The sequence below is a fragment of the Budorcas taxicolor genome, chromosome X, assembly GCF_023091745.1.
Source record: "Budorcas taxicolor isolate Tak-1 chromosome X, Takin1.1, whole genome shotgun sequence".
Classification (NCBI taxonomy): domain Eukaryota; kingdom Metazoa; phylum Chordata; class Mammalia; order Artiodactyla; family Bovidae; genus Budorcas; species Budorcas taxicolor.
The window spans coordinates 94,661,171-94,673,331 of record NC_068935.1 but is presented as its reverse complement, the minus strand read 5'-3'; the positions used below and the strand labels follow the sequence as shown (position 1 = coordinate 94,673,331).

At 42.0% G+C, this 12,161-nt stretch overlaps 1 non-coding gene across 1 annotated transcript; it reads right to left on the bottom strand.

The window, feature by feature from the left end:
* Nucleotides 1-11,510: 11,510 nt before the first annotated feature.
* On the bottom strand, nucleotides 11,511-11,582 carry TRNAW-CCA (transfer RNA tryptophan (anticodon CCA)). Its single transcript has one exon. It is a non-coding gene; the product is annotated as a tRNA-Trp (tRNA).
* Nucleotides 11,583-12,161: the final 579 nt, after the last annotated feature.

The window sequence follows — 12,161 nt, the reverse complement described above, 5'->3', positions numbered from 1 at the left end:
TTGCCTTGGGTTTATCCTGTTTGGGACTCTGGGTTTCTTGGACTTGGGTGATTATTTCCTTCCCCATTTCAGGGACGTTTTCAACTATTATCTCCTCAAGTATTTTCTCATGGCATTTCTTTTTGTCTTCTTCTGGGACTCCAATGATTCAAATGATGGGGTGTTTCACATTGTTCTGGAGGTCCCTGAGGTTGTCCTCATTTCTTTTAATTCATTTTTCTTTTTTCCTCTTTTCTTCATTTATTTCTACCATTCTATCTTCTACCTCACTTATCCTATCTTCTGTCTCCGTTATTCTACTATTTATTCCCTCCAGAGTGTTTTTGATCTCGTTTATTGCATTATTCATTATTAATTAACTCGTTTTTATTTCTTCTAGTTCTTTGCTAAACATTTATTGCATCTTTTCAATCCTTGTCTCCAGGCTGTTTATTTGTAACTCCATTTTGTTTTCAAGATTTGGATCATTTTTACTATCATTATTCTGAATTCTTTTTCAGGTAGACTCCCTATCTCCTCCTCTTTTGTTTGGTTTGGTTTTATCATGTCCCTTTACCTGCTGAGTATTTCTATGCCTCTGCCTTTTCATCTTGTTAAATTGCTGTGTTTGGGGGTGGCCTTTCTGTATTCTGGCAGTTTGTGGTTCCTCTTTATTGTGGAGGTTGCTCCCTGTGGGTGGGGTTGGACAAGTGGCTTGTCAAGGTTGCCTGGTTAGGGAAGCTTGCATCGGTGTTCTGGTGGGTGCTGCTGGATTTCTTCTTTCTGGAGTGCAATGAAATGTTCAGTAGTGAGTTTTGAGATGTCTATGGGTTTGGTGTGACTTTAGGCAGCCTGTACATTGAAGCTCAGGGCTATGTTCCTGCATTGCTGGAGAATTTGCATGGTATGTCTTGCTCTGGAACTTATTGGCTCTTGGGTGGTGCTTGGTTTCAATGCAAATACGGAGGCTTTTGGATTCAGTTCAGTTCAGTCACTCAGTCGTGTCCAACTCTTTGCGACCCCGTGAATCGCAGCATGCCAGGCCTCCCTGTCCATCACCAGCTCCTGGAGTTCACTCAGACTCACGTCCAACGAGTCAGTGATGCCATCCAGCCATCTCATCCTCTGTCGTCCCCTTGTCCTCCTGCCCCCTTATCAATTAATGTTCCCTGGAGTCAGGAGTTATCTGGTGTTGTCAGGTTTTGGGCTTAAGCCTCCTGCTTCTGGTTTCCAGTCTTATTCTTACAGTAGCCTCAAGACTTCTTCATCCACACAGCACTGATGACAAAACTTATATGTTAATGGTGAAAATATTCTCCATAGTGAAGGACACCCAGAGAAGTTTGCAGAGTTACATGGAGAAGATAAGAGGGAGGAGGAGGAGGCAGATAGAAGTGACCAGGGGGTGAATAGGGGTAATCAAAAGGGGAGAGAACAAGCTAGCCAGTAAACAATTGCCTATGTGCTCTCTACAGTCTGGAACCCTCAGAGAGGTTCATGGAGTAACATAGAGAAGAGAAGAGGTAGGAAGGAAATAGAGGTGGGCAGGAGGAGTAAAGGGGGGATCAAAAGGAGAGAAAGAGATCTAGGCAGTACTTTGTTCCCTAAGTGTTCTCCACAGCCCAGAACACACAGAGAGATTCACAGAGTTGAGTTGAGAAGAAAAGGGGAAATGAGGAGATAGAGTTGACCTGAGGGAGAAAAAGGAGTGTCAAAAGGGGGAGAGAATAATCAAGCCAGTAATCAGACTCCTAAGTTAAAATGTGTACTGAAGATTGGATTCTTAAAAGTACAAAATTGATAACAAATACCATAAAGCAAAGATTAAAAATCTAGAGTAGAGGTTAGACTCTCAAAAATACAATATTAAAAAAAAAAGTCCAAACAGAATCATAAAAAGTATAAGAAATATATATGAAGTTTGCTTTAAAAATAGGGTCTTTCTTTCTTTTTTTTTTTTTTTGGCAAGGTAATAGTAGGTTACAAAAATGAAAATTAAAGGAGTAATAGAGGACTTAAAAAAGGAAAAAAAATAAAAACATGATAGTAGCAAAAACATATCTAGGAATTTCTCTTGAGTTGTTGTGGGCAGTGTGCAGTCAGTTCAATTTCAGATAGTTTCTTGTTCCAGCTTATACTTCTCAAGATCTATGGGCCCCTTCCAATGTAGTCAGTGTTAACTACAGAGATTTTTAATCTGTTGTACCTGTCACTTCCAAAGCAGTTTCCTCGGCTTATTTGGTTTTTTCTATTTGCATGTTCTTCGGTGTCTAATTTCTGCCCTGACACAAGGGGGTGGAGGTAGTCTCTTGTTTAGGCTCACTTGCTCAGTTGTGCTGTGGGGAGGGAGGAACACTGCAAACAAATATCATTGGCATGTGTGGGGAGTGCTCGCAGTGTCTCAGCCACACTGGGTTTCCCCCACTCACGGCGTGTGTACTTTCCCATTCTACACTGCTCAGGCTTCAGGTTGCTCTGCAGGGAGCAGGCCCTGGGTTGCGTGCACTTCCTAGGTCTTAGCCACTCAGGTTCAGGTTCTCGGGTAGTCCACAAAGGCTCAGACTCTGTTGGGCCTGCGTTTTGTACCCTTCCCAGGTCCGAGCAGCTCAGGTGACCAGGTGCTTGGCGAGCGCACTCTCCCCAGGATGTCTTATCACCTCCCCGGTCCGAGCTGCTCGGTTTGTGGGGCATGTCTCCATTGTGTCTCATCTTAGGAGGTGATCTCTGGCTGTGACTCTCTCAGTGGATGTCAACCATCCAGAATCCCAGGAAGTCTTTGGTTAAAAACTGGAAGCCTGTTTACAGTTTGGTAGGGTATGCCCTCTCTGGGGTTGAGTTTGCCCCTTTCAGATCTGGCTGGACCCTTCTGCCCCCTGCCTCTGCCGGGGGATGCACTGGTCCATAACCGGCTAGCTCTCCTCTGGTATTTGCTCAGTCCTTTGTTCTGTGAGCCGGCCGGCAGTGCCTTAGGTTAGGGCGTTTTGCGGGATAGTTCTCTCTCTCTCTCTCTCTTTCTCTTCCCTCTCTCTCTCTCTCTCTTCCCTCTCTCTGGCTATCCCACAGTTTAGGTTGCTCTCATGTTAGCTCCCTCAGATTGCCCTCAGGACATTCAGGCCTGGTCTTTACCCTAAGCAATGCAGCCCATGCCTCCCCGTTCAGCCCCCCCTTCCTGGTGGCAGATGCGAGCATCTGGGGATACTTTTCTGTTAAGAGTTGCCGTTAGGCAGGTAATCTGTGGGTTTTATTTATTTATTTTTCCTCCCTGTTATGTTGCCCTCTGAGATACCAAAACTTCCCCCAGGCCAGCCGGAGAGACGGTTTCCTGGTGTTTAGAAACTTCTCCTCTTTTAAGACTCTCTTCTGAGGATGGATCTCTGTCCCTAACTCTTTTGTCTCTCTTTTTATCTTTTATATTTTGTCCTACCTCCTTTCGAAGACAATGGGCTTCTTTTCTTGGTGCCTGGTGTCCTCTGCCAGCATTCAGAAGTTGTTTTGTGGAGTTTGCTCAGCGTTCAAATGCTCTTTCAATGAATTTGTGGGGGAGAAAGTGGTCTCCACGTCCTATTCCTCCACCATCTTAGGACTGCCCCCCAAATTATTCTTAAGGATAAATGTATTACTCAGTTGGCCCCAGACATTAGGAGGAGGCTCCAAAAGTTGGCTTTTGACCCAAAAAAAGATCTAGAGAGTCTCCTAAAAACTGCCACGTTTGTGTTTTATAATAGAGATAAAGAGGAGCATGAGGAGGAGGAGAGGAGAGATAAGGAAAAGACTGAAGCTCTCACTATGGCCCTACAGGGAGTTAACTATAGAGTTCCAAAAGCAGGAGGGCAAAAGCTGATACCTGGAGCCCATTTCCACTGTGGCAAGGAGGGACACTTCAAGGGAAAATGCCCCCAGGCTAAGGTGCCAGCACCTAAGCCATGTCTCCTTTGTCGAGGTGATCACTAGGGGAGAGACTGCCCTCAGAATCGTGGGTCTCTGGGGTTAGTTCCTCAGACCCAAGATCAAAACTGATGGGGCCCAGGGCTTCCCACTTTGGCTCCCATCTTCATCACAGCACAGGAGCCTTGGGTAACTCTGACTGGAGGAGGCCACTCTGCTAACTTTCTTCTTGATATGGGAGCCATATTTTTGGCCCTTCTCTCTAATCCAGGACCTCCCTCAAGTAAATCAACCACTATACGTGGAATTTCTGGGAAGCCTATTATAAAATTATTTACAGAACCATTGAGCTGTGGCTGGGATTCCATTCTCTTTTCCCATGCCTTCCTGATAATACCAGAAAGCCCAACTCCCATCCTGGGGAGAGATATACTATCTAAGATGCAAGCTTCAATCCATATGAAAGTGGAATCCTCAGAAAACTTTTTTTCTTTTTAATTTATTTTAATATACATTTATTTATTTTAATTGGAGGCTAATTACTTTACAATATTGTAGTGGTTTTGCCATACATTGACATGAAACCACAGAAAACTTTTGTGTACCCCGAACAGAAATAGATATTAACCCTGAGGTTGGGCAACTGGAAAAAAGATAGGAAGAGCAGTCTCTGCTCAGCCAACAGAGATAACTCTTCAAGGTCCTAATAACTTTCCCCATCAAAAACAATATCCGCTAAAACCAGAAGCATGACAGGGACTCATTCCCCTAATTAAAAATCTCAAAGAACAGGGGCTCTTAGTTAAATGAAACAGCCTGACACCTAGTACAAGGCCTTTGTCTCATTAATGAAGCTGTAATTCCATTACATCCTGTGCTGCCTAATCCCTATACTTTACTTTCCCAGATCCCAGAAATGGCAGCCTGGTTTACTGTATTAGATTTAAAGAATGTCTTATTTTGTATTCCTCTAGCCCAAAGTTCACAATTCTTGTTTGCTTTGGAGGATCCATTTGGTTCTCTACCCAAATAACTTGGACAATGTTGCCTCAAGGATTCAGAGATAGTCCTCACTTGTTTGGACTGGCTTTGTCTTAAGACCTAGCTATGTTTTAGGCACCAGAGCCTATAAAAACTATCCAGTATGTAGATGATATTTTCCTCTGTTCTGACACAAAGGAACCATGTGACCCAGCTACCTGTAATCATCTTAATTATCTAGCCCAATGTGCTTGCAAAATGTCAAAATCTAAACCTCAGATATGCCAACAGGAAGTTAAATATTTAGGACTCAAACTTTCACATGGAACCTGAGCCTTAGGGAAGGAAAGAATAAAAACCATCTTACAACATCTTTGCCCTAGTACTATTAGACAACTCCCTGGTTTCCTTGGTATAACTGGCTATTGCCAAATTTGGATTCCTGGATATGGAGAGCTGGCTTGACCTCTATATAACTTATCAAAAGAGACTCGACAATCAGGACAAAAGATATTACAATGGGAATCTGAAGAAATATATGTATTTAAAACTTTACAATAGGCTCTTCGTCAGGCCCCTGCTCTCAGTCTGCCTACAGGAGACCAATTTAATATTTTTATAATAGAGAGATCAAGAATACCACTGGGAGACCTAACACAACCCAAAGGAAACTCACAAAAACCTGTTGATTATTTGAGCAAAGAACTTGATCCTGTAGCTCAAGGATGGCCACATTGTCTATGGATAGTGGCCTCAGTAGACCTATTAATTCCTGAAGCTACTAAATTAATTATAGGCCGAGATATGATGGTCTATACTTCACATGATATTTCCAGAATTTTGAACTCCAAGGGAAGTTTGTGGATATCAGACAATCGGCTTCTCAGATACCAATCCTTGCTCTTAGAAGGGCCCATAATTCAGCTAAAATCTTGCTCAACTTGAAACCTGGCTGTATCCCTTCCTAAGTCATTAGATTAACAAAAAGCAGAGCATGACTGTCATCAAGTCCTAGCTTTAAATTGCTAGGCAAGTGAGGCCTTAAAAGATAAGCCATTAGAAAATCCAGATGTAACTGTTTACAGATGGCAGCTCTTTACAGAGAAAGGAGAACCTAAATCAGGATCTCAAAAATTATTTACTTCTAGGTTAAAAAACAGCTGAACTAACACAATACATCACTAATTTAGACCAGGAGCTGACTATGGTTCAGATCATGAATGCCTTATTGCAAAATTCAGACTTAAATTGAAGAAAGTAGGGAAAACCACTAGGCCATTTAGGCATGACCTGAATTAAATCCCTTACTGATTATACAGCGAAAGTGACAAACATATTCAAGGGATTAGATCTGATAGAGTGCCTGAAGAACTATGGATGGAGGTTTCATGATATTGTACATGAGGCAGTGATCAAGAAAGAAAAACAAATCCAAGAAAAAAGAAATGCAACAAGGCAAAATGGTTGTCTGGGGAGGCCTTACATATAGCTGTGAAAAGAAGTGAAAGGCAAAAGAGAAAAGGAAAGATATACCCATCTGAATGTAAAGTTCCAAAGAACAGCAAAGAGAGAGAAGAAAGCCTTCCTCAGTGATCAATGCAAAAAGACAGAAGAAAACAATAGAATGGGAAATACTAGAGATCTCTTCAAGAAAATTAGGGATACCAAGAGAATATTTCATGCAAAGATAGGCACAATAAAGGACATAAACGGTTTGGAACTAACAGAAGCAGAAAGAGATTAAGAAGAGGTGGCAAAAATACATAGAAGAACTATACAAAAAAGATCTAAATGCCCCAGATAACCACGATGGTATGATCATTCACCTAGAGCCAGATATCTTGGAGTGTGAAGTTAAGTGGGTCTTAAGAAGCAGTATTATGAACAAAGTTAGAGGAGGTGATGGAATTCCAGCTAAGCTATTTCAAATCCTAAAAGATGATGCTGTGAAAGGTGCTGCACTCTGTATGCCAGGAAATTTAGAAAACTCAGTGGAGGCCACAGGACTGGAAAAGGACATTTTTCATTTCAATACCATAGAAGGACAATGCCAAAGAACGTTCAAACTACTGCACAATTGCACTCATTTCACATGCTAGCAAAGCAATGTTCAGAATTCTCCAAGATAGGCTTCAACAATACATAAACTGAGAACTTCCAGATGTTCAAGCTGTATTAGGAAAAGCAGAAGAACCAGAGATCAAATTGCTAACATCCACTGGATCAGAGTTAAAGCAAGAAAATTCCAGGAAACCATCTGCTTCTGCTCCATTGACTATGCTAAATCCTTTGACTGTGTTTAAAATTCTTAAAGAGATGAGAATACCAGACCACCTTACCTGCCTCCTGTGGAACCTGTATGCAGGTCAAGGAGCAGCAGTTAGAACCGGACATGGAACAATTTTGCAAAATGCTGTGCTGGCCAAAGCACAAGCTGGAATCAAGGTTGTCAGGAGAAATATCAATAATCTCAGATATGCAGATAACACCACACATATGGCAGAAAGTGAAGAGGAAATAAAGAACCTCTTGATGAAAGTGAAAGAGGAGAGTGAAAAAGCTAGCTTAAAACTTAACATTCAAAAAATGGAGATCACAGCATGTAGTCCCATCACTTGTTGGAAAATAGATGGAGAAAAAATGGAAATAGTGACAGGTTTTGTTTTCTTGGACTCCAAAATCACTCCAGTCGGGTACACAGCCATGATATTAAAAGCCACTTGCTGCTTGGAAGAAAAGGTTTGGCATACCTAGACAGCATTTTAAAAAGCAGGGCCATTACTTTGCTGTATAGGTCTGTATAGTCAAAGGTCTGTATAGTCAAAGGTCTGTATAGTCAAAGCTATGGTTTTCCAGTAGTTATGTATGGATGTGAGGATTGGACCATAAAGAAGTCTGAGTGCCAAAGAACTGATATTTTTGAACTGTGGTGTTGGAGAAGACTCTTGAGAATCCCTTGGAATGCAAGGAGATCAAACCAGTCAATCCTAAAGGAAATCAGTCCTGAATCTTCATTGCAGGGACTGATGCTGATATGAGACTCCAATACTTGGCTCCCTGATGTGAAGAGCCGACTTATTGGAAAAGACCCTGATGCTGTGAAAGATGGAAGGCAGGAGGCAAAGGGCCTGAAAGAGGACAAGATCGTAGGATGGCACCACCGACTCAATGGACATGAGTTTGAGCCCGCCCTGGGAGATGGTGAAGGACAGAAAAGCCTGGCATACTTCAGCCCATGGGATTGCAAAGAGTCAGACATGCCTGAGTGACTGAACAACAACAATTTAGCTTCTTTCCAAAAATAACTGCAATCCTTAGATAAGGGAATATCACAATATAAGGAAAATGAAAGGTCTCTATATATAATCCTGGAGATATGGTGTTAGTAAACTAAAGGCTATTCATAACAATATCCCCACCTTAACTCCCATATGGGAAGGACCCTACTCTGTTATGCTTTCTTCACCCACCACTGTGAAGGTTACAGGTATTGGCGCCCAGATTCATCACACATGGATAAAAACTTGGAATCCTTCAGGAGAATCAAGAAGGTCATCCAACATCCCCAGAGGAGAGTTCACAGTATTCAGAATATCAATACACCTCTTTGGAAAGATTGAAAGGATGATTCAAGAAAAGTCCAAGATCTATAAAGTCAAGTCCATGCAATGACTGCCCCACTCTTTCTTTTGGGACCATCTTACTGAATTTAATATCAACTTCCCCCTGGTGGAGACCTCTGATCCTCTTATTTTACTCTTATTACTTTTCGGCCCTTGTATTTTAAATCGTCTTTCTTGATTTGCAATCTCTCCCATAGAAGCTTCAGATGGTAATGGTTATGGAAATGGAACCAAAGATAATATACCTAATCCCACTAGAATGTCCTACGTGTGGAGACCTAACTGCCATTCCCTAACGATACCCCTGTCCAGCTCAAAGAAACCAGAGCAGTTGTTTCCCATTTCCCCATTGGCAGTTAGCATCTCCATTTCCAGAGAGGGTGGGGGGAGGATTGAGGTAGAAATTGTTAGTGAGTGTAGGAACTCTGAGACCTCAGCTGGTTTCATAAACATCCCACTCTATTAAACTGAAACTGTACCCTTTGTCCTGAATTCCTGGCTATCAGTGGAATGTGTCCTTCATCTGATAAATTGTCAGCACTCAGATCCAGGAAAAGGTAGTAATTAACTCCTGTTCAATATGCCCGAAGGAAAAACAACAGGTGATCATTAATCTTTAGCCCATATATCTGGTCCATTGTAAAATGGCTGGGAGACATGAGAAAAAGTTACAGGATTTCAATTTAACGTCTAAGAAAACTTATAATCAAAAGATCAAAAGAAGCCTTAAAGATGTCAAGTTAAACATTGCGACCCTTAAGCTGATTGGTTAGAAATGAAATATGTTAAAAGTAGGAACCAATTAAAAGTGGACAAATCAATGGTAGTGAGGATATAAACTGCTGTAAGTCCCAACTCTTCAGGTCACTTCACCCCCTCTCAGGTTCTATGTTGAAAGCTTTGTATTTTCTTTCTCTCTGAAATTAATCCTGTTTGCTTGCTACCATGAGTGTTTGTGTGTGTGAAAAGTTCATTCTTCAGCCCCACAAATGAATGTGGATTTCTCTTTTACTGCTTGTGAGCTTAACTCCTCCAGGAGTCACCCCAGAGTCATTTCAGCTCCTCTTATATTTCTTGGATTCTGCTTCCAGCAATCTAAGACCACCGGGGCTGCTCAGGTCATTGAATGGTCAATTCTTATTGCAATCCCCAGATGAGCAAGTATTTTAATTAATGAGTGGATTTCCCTATGAGATCAGTACATGGCGTGAGAACTAAGCCTCCATCCCTCCAGTCAATTTCTCAGTTACCTAAGAAAACGGTAACCATTCAGAGGGAATCTTGTCTCTTTTCTTCAGAGCAAAGCTCTTATGTATATTTCTTATTTTTGCCCCAAGACATTCTATAAAGGCAGTCAAAATGAGAAAAAGTGTCAGATCAGCCTCTTACCTAACCATTCAGCCAGGACCACTCAGGCCCCTATAATGGAGCAACCTCAGTATCTTTCAGCCAAACTCTGGGTATTCCTTGATATTTTTCAATCGAGTCCCTCCCCCCCCCCCCCAAGAACCTTGCTACTGGGTGGGTATCCCCTTGGGCATCTTTCAGCCAGGCCCTCATCCAGTATCCTTTGATTGGTTGGGAATTTCTCAGTATCTTTCAACTGAGCCCCACTCAGTGTGTAGATATTTCACCCCCCACCCCAGTATCTTTCCAACTGGGAGGGGGCAGGTAACCTGCTCCACCAGCAAATAAAACTGAGAATCTCAACCAATATGGGAGATTTGAGAACCAGGCTGCTGCTGATGCTGCTAAGTCACTTCAGTCGTTTCCGACTCTGTGCAGCCCCATAGACGGCAGCCCACCAGGCTGTCCTGTCCCTGGGATTCTCCAGGCAAGAACACTGGAGTGGGTTCCTATTTCCTTCTCCAATGCATGAAAGTGAAAAGTAAAAGTCAAGTCACTCAGTCGTGTCTGACTCTAGCAACCCCATGGATTGCAGCCTACCAGGCTCCTCCGTCCATGGGATTTTCTAGGCAAAAGTACTGGAGTGGGGTTCCATTGCCTTCTCCGTTGAGAACCAGGAGAGACTCAAATTTGTCTGCATTCCCCAAGGAGGCAGATGAGTGCAGTGGGCTGCTGCTGGTAACAAAGCTCTGGTAATACGTGGAGTTCAGGTGAAGGAAGGAAGTCCACCTTGGGTTGCTTTGTCAGTTACCATAACTGTTGACTAGAAGATGTACAAATTGAGAGTTTCAAGTTAAACTTTATTTGGGGCAAAATGAGGACGGCAGTCCAGGAGCCAGGACCTCACATAGCTTTAAGAGACTGCTCCAAAGAGGCAGTCAGGGAAGGTCAATATATAAGATGTTGGTGAAGATGGAGTTCAATGCAATCAAGAACTTACTTTACAAAAGGTTTTCTGCTAGTCACAAGGAGACAATGTCACCATGACGGGATTTATTGTTTTCTAGATGTGAGGAGATGCAAAAATTGCAACCATGAAATCAGCTCCTGAAAATATCCAACTATATAAAGACCTGTTCCATCAGAGTGCCTCAGGAGGGGAATGTTGAAGGTCAACTGCTGCAGCACAGGGTTCAATCTCTACAGAGGCAGATGGAAAATGCCCTTTCTGTTGTTGTTCAGTCTCTGGCAAATGCTCTTGGCAAGTGCCAATTTGTAGTTGAGAGGTGAGTGTTGTTTTGACAACACATATTTTATTTTCCTTAAATTTTCTTTTAAGAATGAGTTATTTTTCTTGTTGATAAATGTATGACAGATGGGTTTAAGTCTAATTTGACTTCTAGTCAAATACTATCTATACTTAATATTGATAACTCTAAGGACATGTCTATATTAATCAAACCAACAAGCTTAAGTCACCTTCAATAGCAGATATCAAATCAGTACAGAATATTTCCCAGATCATGGGTCCTAAAATTTATTTGGGCCAATTTTCTATATGAAGTGAAGTGAAGTCGTTCAGTCGTGTCCAACTCTTTGTGACCCCATGGACTGTAGCCTACCAGGCTTCTCAGTCCATGGGATTTTCCAGGCAAGAGTACCGGAGTGGGTTGCCATTTCTTTCTCCAGAGGATCTTCCCAACCCAGGGATTGAACCTGGGTCTCCCGCATTGGAGGCAGACGCTTTACCCACTTAGCCACCAGGGAATCCCTCTAATTTGTAAGTGCTTAATTTCAAGTAAAATAAAATAGTTCATTTACAAGTTAACTTTTACATAAATGCCAAACCAGAAATTTCACTTTTTTCGCTTGAGTTCAAAAAGCTATTGCCAATTTCCCACTTTTTTTTGAGGGCCTGGAGACAGAGGAGAGAAATACCCTGGGGTGGGAGTTGGCTACAAGATGGAACAAAGTTTACCCATAACAAGGATAATCCCAAAGGCAAAATCCCAACCAACTTTCCACCACAGGCAGAGCCTGAAGCAATAGGGAAGGATTTCCCTGGTGTTGTCACATGTGAGCCCTGTCTTGTTATTAATATTTACCAAAGTCATTTTGTAAGTAACAAAACACATACAACAACAAAGAAGCATAGATACCAAGTATTACTTTGATACTGAATATCTCCTAGTTCACATGAGCCCTAACTTTATTTAGCCTAATTTCACTTGCAGTTAGAATTGTTCAATTTTTAACTGCTTACCTTTATTTAAGCCAACTAAATAGAGCTCATTTACAAATTAATCTCAGAACCAATATCCAGAGACAAAGACACATACTGAAATG